The 19,023-nt window shown below is 44.2% G+C and overlaps 1 long non-coding RNA gene across 1 annotated transcript; it reads right to left on the bottom strand.

Moving 5' to 3' along the window:
- Nucleotides 1–5,906: 5,906 nt before the first annotated feature.
- Nucleotides 5,907–9,094, bottom strand: LOC146425669 (uncharacterized). Its single transcript, XR_014846650.1, has 3 exons — nt 7,862–9,094; nt 6,595–7,460; nt 5,907–6,192 (listed from the first exon to the last, which is right to left on the bottom strand). It is a non-coding gene; the product is annotated as an uncharacterized LOC146425669 (long non-coding RNA).
- Nucleotides 9,095–19,023: the final 9,929 nt, after the last annotated feature.

Here is a 19,023-nt window from a genome sequence, read left to right as displayed (position 1 = left end):
CCAGGTCTTGTGCTAATATTCCCAAGGCAATCCCCTGTTTCTCATGGGAAAACAGAAAGAATGGTTTACTCACGTCTGGAAGTCCTAGAGCCAGAGCTGACATGAGGGCATGTGGCAGGACGTTCCCCCCCTTCTCTCTCTCTCTGCTCGGTTGCAAAAGATAGATGACTCAAGTTAGGTTGACAGCCTGGCCGGGGTTATCTGTTGGCACCCGAAAGTCTAAAACTGCTCCCCACAATTCATATTTTGGAATGAAGAGAGAATGTGGGAGAACAAACAGCAATAATTTTTAGTGACCACACAAGGCACACTTTTATCCTATAAAAACACACGGGTTTTCACAAAAGGTAGAAGCTTTTCTACATGGATACTGGAGCATTAGGAAAAGCCTCTCCCCAGAGTCTGGACGCAACTCTGTGGTAACTTCTTGCAAGATTGAGAGCGGATTCTAATGTATCCCAGCACCAAAATTGGATTTTGGTAAGATCATTGGTTTCCTAAAATTGTGTTATTCTGGCTAGCAAATAATAAGAAGAATAGGTACCTTTCTATAACTTGCATTTTAGCTATTTTATAGCTTTTGCAAGCATTTAGTCCATAATTGCATTTTAGCTATTATAGTTTTGCAATTATGTCTTTATTGTGTGTGTGTGTATGTATGTAAATCTGTTCTGTTTGCATGTTTGTTATTTTCTGTGTCTAATAAATTGTATTTTACATCATATTAGACTAATCAGCCAAATATCAAAGAACCCTGCAAACGAGACCAAGTCTTGGGGTGCTAGCTACCCTGATAGAAATTACTGCTTGTTGCTAGAAGCCTGGCAAACAGCAGAAACTCATAAGGCTCCTGTCTCCCATTTAAGATAAAAATGGTGCAGCAAGCAGTGTATTTGGCAACAATGTGTAAATTAACAGTAAAAGAGCTAACACCTTATTTACAGAGGCACAAAATTCACATAGCTATGTGTAGTTTTCTATATTGTGTAGTATGTAAGTGTTTAGCTTCTTGTTCTGTTATCTCTTACATCTAATAAACCATTTTATATTAGACCTAAATCAGCCATCATTAACTTGCAAATGACCCTGGGTTTGGAAAGTGCGGGTCGCTCTAAATAGATAACTGCAGATTGCCAAAGGCCTAGGCAATCAGCAAAAAAGTCTATCCACCCTCTGTCTATAAGCAAGATGTATGACGGACAATTATTATCAGACTAAAGACTTAGTAAAAACTTACAAAAATACAAATGTTACACTCTGCCAGTCGGAAACTGGCTTAAAGTGAGAAAAATCCATGAGAGAATTACATGAAGCACAAAACTTGCTAAAAAAGAAATGATCTCTCATGCACTTGCTTTATATCTAAGAGCTGCATGTAATTAGCAAACAAAAATAATAAAAAAAAATATTCCAGACTTAATAACACCACCTGAGGGTGAGAATAATAAAATTCAGAAAAACTCTGATGAAATTAATGATTCAAATGTTGAATTGAATCCTCACAAAAGCATAAAAGCCCAATCTCTAAAAAAGAAAAAAAAAATCTCTTTTGTATAAACAGTGGGGGGGAAAAGCGGCAGAATAAACCCCTCCACTTCAGAGGAAAAAACTTCCAACCCCCTCTCCCTCTCTCTCTCTCTCTGTGATTTAGGGTAAAATAGAAATTATTAATTTAAAAGAACTAGAAGTTGGATAATAATAATAATATTCTTGAACTGATTTAGAGAGCCAGAGATTGGATAATGATTTACTAGGATATGCCTGCTGTAAACCATTTATTATTCCCTTAATGAATTTGTGCCTACCTGGTATCGGGGAGGATGGAGAGAAGAGAGCCAAATAATTGAGAGAAACCACCAAGTGCAACCGAGCATCCCGCCCTTGGACCCCAGAACTGGTACAAGTTGGCTCTCAGGCTTGGACTTGGACCAAGAACCAAGGGAGCATGCGCAAGGAGACAGGGTGAACAGTTCATCGTGAGGATCACACTGTCATCAATCATTTGGGACCCCTGCCCGCAATTAATCTGAGACACTGCGCTTGCGCGAGCATATTTATATGAACTTTGAGCTCATTATAATACGAAGCGGGGATAGGTAATGAATATGTATAGGGGCTTTGTCTAACTTTATGCATATGTAATCTGTAACCTAATATAAACCTAGTGAAGTGCTGCTATCAGTGTGCATGCCTTTGGAGGGGCTACCCCCCATGCACCCCAGCTGGAATAAACACATACCTACTTCATAACTTTCTGAGTTGTGGAGTCAATTCCGTGCTTCATCTGTGCATAGTAAATTTTATTCCTGCAGATGGCTAGGAAATATCTGTACTGCTACAAAACCCAACGATTTACAATCTATGCTAAGAAAAACTCCAAATATACTTAAACTGTTCAGTAGAGGAACAGAACAAAATAGAGAAAAACCAGAAATTCAAAGCTTAATTCTCACAAACCTCTAACCCCTATGATTATAAAAAAAAGGAAAAACCTTATCTGTTACACTCCTAAAATTTTACTGTTATTTCTTCTCGTATATTATCAATGTGCTTTAAGATCTTTTTCGTGTCTATGTAATGTGTGTGAGCATATATAAATTAGCTGTGTTAAATCATGTCGACATAAATATAAAACATGGGGACGCTCATATAGTAAGAGTGTAAAAGTATAGTAAGTGTAAAAGTAAGATAAAAGTGAAGTAAGAAAGAATGCGTGTGAAACGCTTGTTGAATGTTATACCTTTCTGTGTGCCTGTAAAATCCTCTTAAAAACTCCTGTGCTTTATAAACTAATATTTATAAAAGTCCTCTCTTTGTGCCAAATTTTGGCGGTTGCAAAGTTAAACCTGACTTTTGGTACCTGTTTAGTTTAAGGGTATATTGTCTGGAATGTTTTGCCCACAAGGGCTATTCCCGGAGCAGCCAAAGCTGAGGTTTTGGAATGCAAATTAACCATTGATAAGAAAAAGAGTGGACAATTAGAAGCCCTATTGCCTGGGAAAGAAAAAAAAACCTAAAAAGAAACCAGTTTTTCCTGTCCCTCACTATTTCTAGGCTATCTTCATTTGCACATCAAGGGCAGAGATATCTCTCTCTACAACATTGCAAAAAAAACATAAGAAAAAAACCACTGCTACATTTATTTCAAACTCTAAAATCAGAATTGTCTAATTTTAAACTAAAAATATACTCATAAGTAATTAAAAGCTAACTAATCATGAAGAGAAATATAAAGAAAGTATATAATTGATTAATTAGCAGTTTTAAGTTAGTGCCACGTGGAAATTGTGGGCAGAAGTGTTAAATTAACACCTAAAGAGGAAAAAAAATGAAGTTTAACTAAAAAAGATCTAAATAGTTGTTTTTACAAGATTCAGTCCTAACAAACCTGTATAAGTTTGTTAGATAATGAATTAAATGAATAATTGAATTAAAAATGAATTAAATTAATGCAACTAACCACATCTTACAAATCTAACATCACCTTACGTATCAAAATAAAACTTAATAAATAAATTATAATAAATCTCCAAGACATCTAACAATTACAAGTACGCCACCAAAAGCAAGCATGCTGATGCAAACTTACCATTTCAGGATCCAGTAACTGCATTGTCCAGTTCCTGTCCTGACCCCCGTGCAAAGTAACACCATGTTTAAGCCTTGTTCCAAAGCAAGATTCTCAATGAAGCCTCACAAACAGCCCCTGCACTGCCCCCGTCTGGCAGCAGTGAATATAGCGCTGAGTTTGCAACTAGAGGACAAAAAATAGTACTATCATAGCTCTTTTAAAAAACATATCTATTATTGCTTAAGTTGTATTAGTTTCATTTCTCTATTAACCTTAAATGTTTAAGTATACCTTCACTAGATAAAAGCTAGGTGTACCTGAATGTGAAAGAAAAGCTGCTCAAGCAACAAGAAAAGACTGTTCACTACCTATACAGCTAAAGAAATCAACTAAACCTCCTGAACTCCTGTAAGCAAAGAAAGCCAACTCCAGACATAAAAAAGCCATACTGGACTGCACAGTAGCTAATGAATTTACTGTAATCAAAATGCTAATTCTAATATTGTTTACATTTTTCTTATGCTTACAAGTCATTATTTACAATAATGCACTATAGCTAATCAGCCCTCTCAACAAAATTCTAACAATAACCCTAATAATTATTAAAGCCTCTGTATATATACTTCCATGACTCACTCTAACCTAACCCAAATAGAGCAAATGCTATCTAACCCATCTCAAATTAATACAAGCTGTAACCTTAATAGCCAATCAAAGCAATTGTTGAATCTGTTCTCAATTCCCTACTCACTCAGATCTTTTATAACAAAATACAAACGACATTTAAATCCCTTAGTTGAGAGGCCTACTAGATTTCACAGATTTATAAGAGGGTTGTTACCATAGATAGGAATACCTGAATTAGAACAAGCAATAATAAATATATCTAGAGTTATTAAACAAATAGAATAAACAGTCAAATTATGCAATCAGTGCCTTGCAACAAAAAGTTACCAGCCTCTCAAAGGTAGTTAAGCAAAACCGAATAGCTTTGGACTTGATCTTAGCCTCCAAAGGTGGGGTATGGCATCATTAATACAAGCTGCTGTGTATATGTAGATCAAACCATCAAAATACAAACTGGTCTAGAGGAAATTAGGAAAAACACTAAAAGCTTACACAAGATCCAGAAAGATCAAGGAACAGATGTATTTGACTGAATAACCTCATAGACTCCAAATCTAAGTGCAATCATGAAGAAACTAATTGGTATAATAATCGTAATTCTAACTTTAGTGATTGAAATACGTATCATATTCAAAATTTACAAAATTTAAACCAACAAAAATAGATAGATCAAATAATAACCATCTTCTCTAAAAAGAAGAACCTCAAAAGAAAACCTTATTTAGTACTATTGAAGTACTAAATGATTCAATAATTTTATTATTTTAAATAATGTTTTATGTATATATATATATATTAATCTCTACAAGTATTACCTTGGTATATCTATGCCTTTACTCTGGTTGTCACAGTAGAAAAATTTCATCTTAAACATAAATTATAGAATCAATTTTGATTCTCCCAAAATAAAATATAAATTCCCAAATGGGATTATATTCTAAATAAATAAAACAATTGATTTTCATTACATCTTTAATTCCCCTGAGACAATCAAATTAATTATATATATATGTGTGTGTGTGTATTTGTTTAAACTATTGTAGAATGGTCTCACACTTGACATGTTAAGCAAAAACAAGTGAAACATTGAAGAACTGAACTAAAGAACACAAAAAAAGTAAAAGAATCACCAACCGTTAACTGAACTCTTGCAGTTGCTACTATCAAGAAACTGCCTCCACAGACTCTTCTTTGCTCCTGATTTGCATCACATCCTCCTATGACCCTAAGACTCAAGGGGTGGAAAACAATCTACCCTACATGGACTAATATCAATATAAATTACTTGTTAAATTGTCTCCAATAACTACAGACACTCTGAAGTTAATGCCATATTTTATAATCTCTTAGTTGTTACCACTAATGTTTCTTTTTAAAAATATATATATTGTATTATATAATCTGCTACATGAACCCATAAACTGAAGCAACAGCAAATGCTTCCTATTAATATCAAAAACATAGTCAAAGTTCTATTAAAGAATAATACAATTTGGAAACACAATGTATACAAAAAAATTTAACAATAATACATATATTAAAAATGTGAGTGCTTTTATAGCATGAAGGCAAGAGACACCTGCACGGTCACTTCATGAAGTAAAAATACTGCCTTGTGGTCACAGGGGTGGAGTGTGGCAGGACGTTCCCCTCCTTTCTCTCTAATAGAAATTACTGCTTGTTGCCAGAAGCCTGGCAAACAGCAGAAACTCATAAGGTTCCTGTCTCCCATGCAAGACAGGGCATTCTTTAGCTGGTTGAAGGCCCATGTGGCCTCTTTTGTCCACTGGAGATTCCTCTGTTCTGTGTTTATGAGAGCATATAGGGGCTTCACAAGTAAACCATAATTATAAACCCAAAGTCGACACCATCCTGTCATTCCCAAGAATGTTCTGAGTACTTTCAGTTTGAGGTTTCAGGATCTGGCAGATGGCCTCCTTGCGGTCCCGTCCCAAGGTTCTCTGTCCTGCCCTGATTTCATAGCCTAAATAAACCTGTTGAAAAATATCTTGCAAAGCAAAGCCACAAAAGCCTGAGAAACAGCATAAATAGAGTTTTATGCACAAGCCAGTTTATGTGACTGACTCTAAGGTGCCTTTCCCAGGAGATAACGGAATGTAAAGAGCCAAAAATGTGAGCGCCATAAAAGAATGTTAAACAAAGATAAAGCAGTTACCTAAACAGAACCTTAGCTAATGCTTAGAGAGCGTGATAAAAATTTATAACCAATTAGCGAGTTAGATTAGACGCATGAACTCAAGCTATTATCCAATTATATGTACCAGTGTTGCGTGAACAGCGCTGCTGTCTAATAATGCTTGCTTCCTGAAAATAGACATGACACCAATACTTCTGTGAAGATGTGTGTTATAGTCGGGTTAACCTTCAACTTAAACCACCTTTTTCTTCATTACTTGGGCCTTTTTCTTGGAAACCTGGTATCCCTGTAGTCCTAGGAAATTTAGCAGACTTACTGTCCAGGTAAGACAGGCCTCTTCAGTCTTGATAGCTATTAAGAGATCATCCACATACTGCAAAAGTTTTCCTTCTGATGGCAGGGCTTCCCAGGATTCTAAGTCCTTAGCAAGTTGATCTCCAAATATGGTAGGACTATTTTTGAACCCCTGAGGCAACACCGTCCAGGTGAGCTGAGTTTTACACTCACTTTTAGGGCTTTCCCATTAAAAGGTGGATATTCTCTGGCTGGCTTTGTGGAGAGGGAGGCAAAAGAAGGCATCTTTCAAATCTAGAACAGTAAACCAAGGTAACTCCAGTGTTAATTCAGTTAATAAGGTATATGGATTTGCCACCACAGGGTAGAGGTCCTCTGTTATCTTATTTACAGCCTTTAAGTCTTGCACTACCCCATATGATTCGTCATGTGTGCGAACAGGTAGTATAGAGATGTTAAAATCAGACTGGCATTCTTTCAATAGTCCTGGCTGCAAAAAGTTTTCTATTACTGGGCTAATTCTTTCTCTGTCTTCTTTCTTTAAAGGATATTGTTTTACTCTAACTGGCTGTTTTCTCTCCTTGAGTTTAATGTGTATGGGAGGTGCATTCTTAGCCCTCCCAGGAACACCAGTGGCCCAAACACCAGGAAATACTTAATTTGTTATTTCTTCGCTAATTCCTTCTTCGGTCTTAGTGGTTGTCAATATTAAGCTTAATATTTCTATATATTGGTGATCATTCACCTCCAGAGTAATTTCTCCATTTTTAAACATAATGGTTGCTTGTAATTGTTCCAATAAGTCTCTACCTGTTACACAATGGCTTCAAGATCACAGGCATGAATTATTAGAAGGTTTGTGCGAGCAAGACCATTGTTAAGCTAAGTAGCAAGCAGGCCATATACAGGCCGCAGTAGTTTGCTTCCCTGAGAACGCTTCGTGAGAAAATATCAAAAGATGCAGCTGTGTAAAGAAGGTATGGGAGGAAACTTGTGATTAACAAGGAATGAGGGGGAAAACCCTGTAGATGTGAGAATGGAATGTAAAAGAAATGTATGCTGTAACTGCTGCAATTAACGAGTAGATTAGTGATTAATAAATATAAGCACTGTAACAGTATAAAAAGAGCACATGCGTTAAAATAAATGGAGCTTGCTTTATGACTTATATTAAGTCGTGTGTGAGTTCTCTCTCGCCGATCGTCATCTACCCAAGAGTGCTTTTGGAGAGTTGGGCATGTATAAAAACTTATGAATTCTCCATTGTTTCCCAAGTTTATACTTCAAGGGTTTACAGAAATATGCCTTTTCAGATTGGCTAGTGGTGCTTTTTACTATGACATAATCTTCTCCTATAGGCATCAAAGCTTTATTCAAGACCGAATAAGTTGCCCCTATATCTACCAGAAACTCTACTTCTTTCTCTTTTTCCCCTAGCTTTACTATAACCAGGGGATTCACTAGGGTGGAATTTCCCGGTCCTCTTCAGTCTTCCTTAACATATGCAATCTCTTTCTCTTCAGAGTTAACCCATTTCCTATTGGGATATGTATTCTTCTCTGGGCACTTATCCTTCCAATGTCCAAATTTCCTGCAGTTTGCACACTGGTCCTTGTGCAGTCTGGTTTTTCCTGTCTTCTGCTTCCCTTTTTGATTACTCCTTTCTCCACTCTCTTACACCAATGTCACTAACCTTTTGACTCCCTCTTTATATTTTGCCTCCCAGTTACTGTACACCCTCCATGCCACATCTAATAATACCTCTAAATTCCTGCTCTCAGTTGAACACAGTTTCTGGAGTTTACATCTAATGTCTCCCTGTGATTGGCCCAAAAAGAGAGACACTAGTTGTTGTATCCCCACCTCTGACCCAGGGTCCAGTGTTGTGTTTCTGTGCATAGCATCTTTTAATCGCTCCAGAAAGTCAGTTGGAGACTCGGAGGGGCCCTGTTCGACTGCACACAGTGCTGACCAGTTAATGGTTTTAGGAATTGCTTTTTCCATGGCTTTCACTATCCCCTTCTGATAAGGCTGTAGTTTAGCCATTTCGGCTGTTCGGTTTGGATCCCATTTTGGGTCCTGGAGTGGCAAATATTCTTTGTGATCCTCCTGTCGTGTTTTGTAATAGTCCTCAGCCAAATCTTATGCTTTTTTCAAAATTAATTGTTTTTCGGTTTCTGTTACAGCTTCCAATAACAATTGAATATCATTCTAATCGGGATTATGTTGTTTCATTATAAAATGTAAATGTTTACTTATGATTGTTGGATCTGCTCGATAATTTTTTGCAATCTTTTTCTAGACTTCTATGTCAATGGTAGAAAAAGGTACTCTGATCAGCATTGTATCACCCTCCGGCCCTACTGCTTCTCGCAGAGGTGCTTGCAGTACTTGCCCCTGCTTCTTTCATGTTCAAGCAGAGACTGGGCTTCCTGGAGGGGAAGGCGTGTGTAGAGGTGTGGCAGCCCAATGCTGCAGATCCCGAGTCCCCAGGGCCGGCAGTCAATGCAATCCACGAGGAGGCCGCCGAAGATGCCATCTCCTGGGACTCGGAGGAAGCCAAGCTGTGAACCGCCCTCTCTCTCCCCTGGAAAGTTTGCTCTAAGTTTATTGGGTTAAAGTTATGCTTCCCCGCCTTGTCCCCTCCCTTGTTGCCTCCCCTTGCTCGAAGGTTCTGTTGCTGCGCTCCCCTCATTGGTTCTTTGTAGTCCCCTCCCCGGTTACTGTTCATTTGCTCCCCCGCTTGTCCCTCACATTGTTCCGGAGCCCCGTTGGCTCCACCCCTGCTATCCTGCCCCGGAGACCCCGTTCCTTCCCTTAAAACCTTGTGCCCCCTTTGTTCCCGGTGTGGTGTGGCCACAACCCGAGACCCGTTGTGCTTCGCACCCGGCATCTCTGTGGTCCGCCCCACCCGGGAGCCTTCCAGCGCACCCCCGCCTGCCTCTCCTACAATAAACCATGCTCTGGAGACTCCCACCCGCCTGGAACTCTCTTTGTCTCGGGGGGCGACCAGCGACTCCACCGCATTCCTGTCCGGTGGACACCGGCCTCTGCTGCGGGGTCCCGCCACCCATCGGGCGACCCTGAGACCCTGAGGTCGATAGCTGCTGCCTCTGGAGCAGAGGAGAACAGCGGGGAGGGCCGAAAGCCCCGGCCCCGGCGAGGTCCCAGAGACCAGCCAAAGCCCCGAAAGCCCATTCCGGGCAAGGCGACCAGGATCACACTGGACTTAACACTACAAGTGGCACCCACCGTCCCCCTCCGGACCTGCCATCGCCCTTTGGTGGAGAAGAGTGGACGTCCGTTGGTTTCGCCACCCGGTGAGTCATAGCACTCTCATCTGAGAGGTGCTCCTCATCGGCATCGCCAGCCCTCGAGAGCCCTGAGAACCAGCTGCACCGCTATTGTTTCGGGTAAGTTGGTAGGGGAAGGGGTCCCCTAACTTGCCCTCTTTTTGTTTCGTTTTCCCTTTGTGGCAGTTGGGTGAGAGTTTTGTTTCTTTAACTTTCATTTGGGGGTAAAAATGGGAGTTAATCTAACAAAAATCCAGCGGGAGTTTTATGTTTCAATTAAGACCACCCTTAAATTAGCTACATTTTCTTTTCCCTCCCAACTCTTGAAGCGTTTCGTTAAATTTATTTTCCTCGAATTCCCCAATGTTTCCCCCAGCAACGCCGGCTCTATTGAGTTTTGGCGTCGGGTCCGCGCGAGGATGCACCATCTCCAATCCCAAAGGGATAAGCGCGTTGACCAATTCTTTGGCATATTGAGCCAAATTTTCCATGCTTTCCGTCCCTCCCTAAAGAGTTCGGGAACCCCCGCTAGCCCTTCCCCTCCTACCTGCTCCCTCACTAACCCAAGTCCCCGTCCCTCGAGAGGCGACCGTGGCGGCTCAGAAAGTCTGCGGACTCGGGGTTCTCACCTAGTCCCCGGCGCCCCCGCGGCCGCTTCTTCCTCAGCCTGGGAGGGAGAACGCGCGACCCTCTCGGGCACCCCCGGTTCTGTCTTCCCTGATCCCTCTTCCCCAGTTGATCCTTCCCTGTTAGTTCCCCGCAAACCCCGCCATGTTTCCTTCGACCTCCCTGAAGAGCCACAAAAGGGCGGCGGTTGGTACCAAAATGGTGCCAACCGCGTGGCTTCTTCAACCCCCGTTCCTTCTCCCCACAATCCTTTGCTTCCCGCCTTTTTGTAGGCTTTCCCGCCGAATTCCCCTCCTAATCCCTCCCCCTGGGCGGTTTGTCAATCTCCGTGCGGGCACACCCCCTCCTTCGGACCCTCCGCCCCTGCGCCCAACCCCTTTATCCCAGCACCTCCCACTTCCCCTTTCCCACCAAAGCCACACCTTTTCCTCGACTCCTCCCCGGAACCCTCATCGGTAACCCCTCCCTACGTTCCGCCCCCTCTAGTCCGCTCCCCGGAGGAGGGCTTCTCCGGTTCCCACGGCTACCCTTCCGGCACCCGCCGGAAGGAAGCCATCTTGGATCCCTCTTCCCACGCTGACCGGAAGGACGCCATCTTTGTTGGTCCTCCAACGGTCTCTGACCGGAAGGAGGCCATCTTGGATGCGTCTCCCGGTTCAGCTGGGAAGGGACACACAACGGATCCTGAACCGGAGAGCCTCCAGGCCCCCTTCGCAGCACCAGTCCACGTTTCATGGTCGGGCAATCACCCACGGTGGGAGCCCTTTGATAGAGCTGCGTTGAAGGACCTGGCCAAAATGCAAAAGGAGTTTGTCCGGGATTCAAATTACTTCAAAGCAGTCCTTCACGCCACTCTCACCGGCGTCCCTCTAGTTCTTTCAGATATTAAGCTGGTCATGTCTTGTCTCCTCTCCCCCATTGAATACCAGGAATGGGAGGATGAGTGGAAAAGACAGATCAAGGGGCTAGAGCGACTGCTACCTTCATACGGCACTCCAAACGGCCCCACATTTGATTTGTTGTTGGGTGAGGGGAACTACTTCAAGCCCCAAACACAAGCCCGGGAGATCCCTACGGATCTCCTCGTATCCCTTGCTGGTGCCGCCGAACGGGTCCTGCTTGGTATCCCTCCGGCGGATGCCCCCACCATCCCATACTTAGAAATTTTCCAAGGGCCTGATGAAGCTTTCCCAAGCTTCGTTGACAAGCTAAAACAGGCCATTGACCGGCAGGTTCCGGATCATACGATCCGCGAACAACTGTTGGTGGACGGAGCAAGTACGCGTGCGAACACCATTTGCAAAGAAATAATCCTATCTCTTCCCCATGAACCGAGGCCGACCATCGCCCAGATGGTCAGTGCCTGTCGGCGGCTGGCCGCCGTCAAGGCTCTGAATGTGAATACAAGTCAAGCTCTGGCCATCCGCAACACTTATGCCACTTGTAACCGTTGCGGAAAGAGGGGACACTTTGCAGCGGATTGCCCCACTCCTCTCGAGGAGATTTCTAAGTTTTCCCGCTCTCCTGCCCCGGCCCGCGCCCAGCGCCCTTCCCCCATGTCCCTAACTGACCCTACCTCCCTTCCACCTCCCTTCCCTGCTGGCCAGGGAAACTGAGATCGCAGCGCGAGATGCCGGCCTCGCGCTGCCAGCAGCAACCGGCCGGCCTCGACCCTGCTGAGTTCCACCATGCATGGGTCTATGATGACATGACTATACCCGGACAAGACCTTTTTGTTGTGAAACTAAGATGTGACTTTGCTGACACTCTTGTTCTCGCACTTGCAGATGCGGACGACGGACCCAAGGGAATTTCCATCATCCCTTCCTTGATCAGAGTGGACGCAGAGGGGTTTTTTCCACTCCAGGTTGAAGTCGCCGACCCCCCTCTTGTCCTCTCCAGGAAGCAGGTCGTGGCCAGGATCAAGGTCCTCCCGTTCCACACTATCCTCACGGAAAAACCGCTAGTCGCCTGGTCCGAAGCGGTTGGTGAGAATAGGCCAATGCTCACATGTGGTCTCTCCCGGAAAGGGGATAACATCTCCCTTACCGGCATGTTAGACACTGGTGCAGATGTCACGGTCATCTCGTCCGCGAGTTGGCCGTCGGCATGGGCAAAAAAGCCTGTGGCCCAGTCACTTCGAGGTGTAGGAGGATACGCTCCCACGGAGCGGAGTTCCCATCCTTGTTGGAAAACGCAGTTTTCCAGCAAAACTCATGCTAACTGAACAAGCCTGAGCAAGGCTTCAGTATTCTCAGGCCTCAGTAAAATTCCAACAAGCTGCAGTGGTTTGTTTGCCTGAGAATGTTCTGTGGGAAGAATGCCATGAGAAAGATTAGGAGTCAGGAGTGTTATGAGAAAAGAATAAGGGAGTTAGCAGGAGGATCCCTGAATGTGTGAGAACAGCTGCAGGTGTGTGTGTGTATCTATGAATAGTAACTTCTGTAACAATATATATAAGTCTCTCGTTTGGTGAAATAAAATGGAGCTTACTTTATATCTCATATTGAGAGTGCCGTGAGTTCCCTCTCGTCGTTTCTCTTTAAATGGTGACTCCGACGACTACGGACCCTGACAATGGAGTTTTACGACCTTGCTTCTGAGAGCGGCGAGAACGGAGAGGCGCCAGAGCGTGCAGCAATGGTGTGTCAAAATCTTCGCCCAAACTGGGGAAGATCCTGCAGACACAGGCCGAATAGGACCTGCCTACCGTGAGGGGCTATACTTCGGTGAACTGCACAACTCTGGCAACTGCGAGCTTCAATACAGTGCTTAGACGGTGTTGACCAGGACCCTGAAAACCAGCTGGACCAAAATGGAATCAGAGGTAGCCCAAATTTTATTGTTATGCTTTTTAGAAAAGCACGGACTCGGTAAAACTGCCCTATCACACTTAATGGGCCTGATAGTGGTAGGACAAGCTTATGGATTTTTTACAAATCCTATTACAGTATTCAGTGTGGGAGACTGGTTGAATTACGTAGCTGTTTTGCTTTTGGACTGTGATAAAATAGCAAGAAAGCTTGGCAAACCATGGAGTAAAGTTGTAGCCTGCTTACAAATACATGCCACAAAGCAAAACCTTGCCTGGCTCACGGTGCAGAACATAGTACCTGCATTGAGCAGAGAAAAATCTGTCAGTTACTGTGCCGCTTTTGATATGCGTAAAACTTCGGCAGCCGCGGCACAACAGCCGGGGAAACCCCCCCCGCCGGGGGGGGGGGAGAGAGAGCACGCCGTGCCGCTGCTGGGAGCCGAGAATACAAAGTTACTCGATTGGATGAAAAATCTGTTCCTGTTAGAACGAGCTCAGATATCGCGGGTAAAGAAACAGAGTAACCAGAAATCATCCCGATGTTACCGATGTGGGAGTGGAGAACATATAAAAAAGAATTGTAATGAAAAAGTTTGGTGTTCCCGCTGTAACAGAGATACTCACAGCACAGAAGCTTGCAGAAACAAAAAGAACAAACGGAAAGTGACCAGTGACCCAGGAGCAGCGGCGGCCCCTACCCTGCGGCACGCCACACAAAGGAGACCTGTGGCGGAAGTTGCTCCAACCGTGGCTTCCGGTCGAATGACAACCAGAGCGGAAGTCCCAGAGGGTGCCCCGGTGGGTGGAGCCGCGAGCCATCCACGCCTCCTTCACTGCCCCAACTGTGACGTCTGTGGTGAAACCCTAAACTCTACTCCTCCCCAAGGATGAGGAAATGATTGACAGCTTCAGCAGCGAACCAGAACTAACCAACAGCGTTGCCAGCAGAAACAGCAGTTTGATACAAGATGGAGTTGTTTCTGTTGTAGTTATGGAGAACTTTTAAGAATTTCAAAGATGCGAATCTTCTTCAGTGCTCTGAACTGGAGATCCTTCATCTCCCGCTCGGGAATCACGTCCATGTCGTTCCCCATGGCGGCAGCGATCCCGCCCCGCTCTCTAGCTTCAGAAACAAATCTTTGAACACGTTCTCCAGCTGCAGATTCTCTCCAAAACCTCTAATTATTCGCTTTGCAGGGTGAAACATTCATTGCCACGTATTGACCAACAGGCCAAAACCTATTTCCAGCAATTTACTAATAAAAAAGCATTGTAACAAGATATTATCCTGATAAAAAATAACACCTTGAATACTAAAAGCCTTGAACGAAAATTGAATTTTGCTAAAGCATTTGTGTGTATGTGTGAATGTTGTAGGCCTACTGAGAGTGTGTTGAATGCTTTAGTGTGTAAATGAACCTGATTGATGAGAGTGTGATTTTGATTTCTTGAGAGTTTTGATGTGTGAATGAGGACCTGTGAGTGAAGTTATGCTAAATAGTTTAAACTACCTGTTAAGTATCTTTAGTTAAGCATAGATTCTGTTAAAGTTAAGTAATAGTGAATTTAAATTCTATTAAGTTGTAAGTTCTGTTAAAGTTAAAATTCTGTTAAGTAATATTAAGTGATGTTAATTTTAAATTCTGTTAAGTTTTAAATCTTGTTAGAGTTACGTTGTTAAAGTGATATCAATTTTAAATTCCATTATAGTTAAGTCCAATTTGTTAGTTTAAAATAAGATTTATTAAGATTAAGTTTTATTCATTTTTAGTGATATTAATTTTAAGTTTTAAATTTGTTAGTTTATATTATTATTCACAAAAGCTTTGCAGTTTTATCTTTCTTAGTTAAAGTCAAGTAATAATATCTACTGTCTTCAAATATTTCATCTCACCTTATAGAGCTATCTACAAAAATAGTAACATGTTAAGATACTCTCCTTATTGATATTAATCAGAGCTTGTTTATAAGATGTTCTAAGAGAACCCTTCCACTTAGCACCTAAGCTCTGGCCAAGCTTTGGTTCTAACTGGCTGGGAAACATGCCATGAGTCCCAAGTATTTTGTACCAAAATATGATCAAATAATTTTCATTTACCAAATTGAGTTTATAAAAGCTAAATCTTCTTCCAGGTAAACTTGGAGTCCTTACCCGGGAAAGGTTCTCTAAGCTTTACCTGTGAAGTGAATGTTTTCAGCAATGACAATTTCTAGACCATGGCAACATATTTAAATAACTAGTGAAATTTCCTTAGGTAAATTTATAACAATTCTAATAATAAGAATTACTTATAGCAAAGCAAATTAATCTGATAACAGACAACGTCTGTTCTCACAAGCGAAACGGGGGAACTGTTGGAAAACGCAGTTTTCCAGCAAAACTCATGCTAACTGAACAAGCCTGAGCAAGGCTTCAGTATTCTCAGGCCTCAGTAAAATTCCAACAAGTTGCAGTGGTTTGTTTGCCTGAGAATGTTCTGTGGGAAGAATGCCATGAGAAAGATTAGGAGTCAGGAGTGTTATGAGAAAAGAATAAGGGAGTTAGCAGGAGGATCCCTGAATGTGTGAGAACAGCTGCAGGTGTGTGTGTGTATCTATGAATAGTAACTTCTGTAACAATATATATAAGTCTCTCGTTTGGTGAAATAAAATGGAGCTTACTTTATATCTCATATTGAGAGTGCCGTGAGTTTCCTCTCGTCGTTTCTCTTTACATCCTATTATGATTGAAGGCCCCGAAGGCCGCATTGCCACCGTGCGGCCCTTCATCATTAGCTCGGGATTCAACCTGTGGGGGAGAGATGCCATGTCCCAATGGGGTGCCCGAGTCGAATTGGCACCAGCTTGGGATTTTTGATTGGGGTCACTGGTGAGCGCCCGACCCAGCCACTCAATTGGCTGACTGATACACCTGTCTGGGTCGACCAGTGGCCTTTACCAACACATAAATTAAGAGCGCTCGAAGAGCTTGTGGAGGAGCAGCTGGTGAAGGGGCACATCGTGCCCTCGACCAGTGCATGGAACTCCCCCGTCTTCGTTATCCAGAAGGCGGGAGGGACCAAATGGAGGCTCCTCCATGACCTCCGAAAAATTAACGAAGTCATTGAGGACATGGGGTCTCTTCAACCCAGGTTGCCATCGCCTTCAATGCTCCCGTGGGACTGGAAGATTTCAGTGGTGGACATAAAGGACTGCTTCTTCCAGATCCCCCTGCACCCGGATGATGCGCCCAGGTTTGCTTTTTCAGTTCCCTCCACCAACCGGGAACGCCCAATGCGCCGCTACCACTGGCGAGTGCTCCCGCAAAGGATGAAAAACTCCCCCACCATTTGCCAGGGGTATGTGGACAGCATTCTCGCACCGGTGCGAGAGGTCGCAGGTGAGTCAATCATCGTCCACTACATGGACGATGTATTGGTCTGTTCCCCAACCGAAGCCATCTTGCGGACCACACTCTCCAGAGTCGTGGGGGCCCTGGAAAGTGAAGGGTTTGAGATTCAGCCTTCCAAAGTGCAGGTGACAGCGCCGTGGCGATATCTGGGAGCGAAAATTGAGGAGCAAACCATAACACCCTTACCGATCAAAATTATTGATAATCCATCTAACCTGCAGGAAATGCACCAACTATGCGGTGCCATCAACTGGATTCGGCCCCTGATCGGTGTCTCCTCAGAAGACCTGGTCCCGCTGTTTTCCCTCCTGTGTGGAGATCGCGACCTGACCTCCCCAAGGACATTGACCCCGGAAGCGCGAGAATCCATCAGAAAGGTACAGAACGCCCTGAAAACATGTCGCGTTCACCGATGTGACCCCAAATTGCCCTTTAATTTGGCCATCCTCGGTAAAATGCCCCACCTGCACGGGCTCATCTTTCAATGGGATCCGGATGACATGGAGGACTGACTTCTAATTATTGAGTGGGTCTTCCTGCCTATCTCCTCCCCCAAAGTATTGGTTACGCCACAGGACAAGACGGCGCAGCTCGTTAGACGAGCGAGGTCCCGCCTGTCCACCCTAGCAGGGTGTGAGTTCGCGTACATTCATGTGCCATTTGACGTAAAATCATTCGAATTTATTCTCCAAAAGAGCGAGGACATGCAAATTGCCCTTGAATCGTTTCCCAGCCAGGTAGTCACCTGGTTTCCAAAACACAAAATATTCGGAATATCCGAATTGAAAATTGTTTTAGATGGGGTTCAAAGTCGGAAACCCCTCAATGCTCCGACACTTTTCACTGACGGCTCGGGCAAATCAGGGAAATCGGTAATTGCTTGGTGGAACCCCTCGACTGAGCTGTGGGATTACGATGTCGAGATTGTTTCTGGGTACCCCCAAGTGGCCGAGCTCGCAGCCGCCGTCCAAGAATTTGAGCGTTTTCCGGGACCCTTCAATCTGGTCACTGATTCGGCTTATGTTGCAGGGATCGTTTCAAGAGCAGAGGACAGTTGGCTGTCTGGCTCCTCCAACCCAAAAATCAATAGCTTGGTCAAGAGGCTCAAAATAGCCATTTCCCACCGTGACCAACCATTTTACGTGATGCACGTACGCTCACACACTGACCTTCCGGGTTCAATTGCGGAAGGGAATAGGGTAGCAGACGCGCTCGCTGCGCCTGTGCATGTTGCCAACGTGCCTGACCGATTCCAACAGGCATCGCTGAGCCATACACTCTTTCATCAAAATGTCCCGGCCTTGAGGCGAATGTTTGAATTAACAGTGGACCAAGCCAAGGCCATTGTGGCAGCCTGTCCCCATTGTCAACCCCTCCAAATCACATCCATGGGGTCCGGAATCAACCCCAGAGGGCTTAACAGCGGGGAGCTTTGGCAGTCAGATGTCACACACGTGCCTGAATTCGGCCGACTAAAATATGTACACGTGAGCGTGGACACCTTTTCAGGTGCGATCTTTGCCACCGCGCATTCGGGGAAAAAAGCGAAGGATGCGATTTCGCACTTCCTGCAGGCCTTCGCTGTCTTGGGTATTCCTAAAGAGGTCAAGACGGACAATGGTCTGTGCTACACCTCCGGACCAGTGAGGAAGTTTTTCCTCCAGTGGGGTATTTCCCACAACACTGGAATTCCCCACTCAGCCACGGGTCAGGCCCTGGTGGAGAGAGCTCATCGGTCCCTCAAGAGGGTGCTCCTTCAGCAAAAGGGGGGACCAGAAACAGAGACTCCCGCAAATCGGCTGGCGAGAGCTCTTTTTACTCTAAATTTTCTAAACTGCTCTGACAAGGAGCCGGATCCCCTGGTGGTTCGCCACTTTGCCAACAACGCGCGAGCCAAGCTGAAAGAGCGCCCCCTTGTCCTGATCAAGGAACCGGACTCCCTCAATATCGTTGGTCCCTTCCCCCTTATCATCTGGGGGCGTGGCTATTGCTGCGTCTCTACTCCGGAAGGGCCACGATGGGTCCCTGGCAAGTTTGTAAAACCTTTTCTTAAGGCAGGACCTTACTCCCCAAGACCGGAGAAGAAAGACGTCACCTCTGCTCATTGGCGTCGCAAGAAGAAGGCAGAGACACCGCCTCCCTCGCCCCGCCGCCTTCGCCCACGCGTCAGCAAGCGGACCATCTAATCTGCAAAGTCTGTCCGGCAGTTCCCTGTGCCAGCCTCCCATTTCCCTTCCCCGTTTTCCC

Source organism: Lichenostomus cassidix, chromosome W (genome assembly GCF_008360975.1).
Source record: "Lichenostomus cassidix isolate B80296 chromosome W, HeHo_3.0, whole genome shotgun sequence".
In the NCBI taxonomy this organism is placed as follows: domain Eukaryota; kingdom Metazoa; phylum Chordata; class Aves; order Passeriformes; family Meliphagidae; genus Lichenostomus; species Lichenostomus cassidix.
The sequence above is the reverse complement of the archived record's forward strand: the minus strand, read 5'-3'. Positions and strand labels throughout refer to the sequence as shown.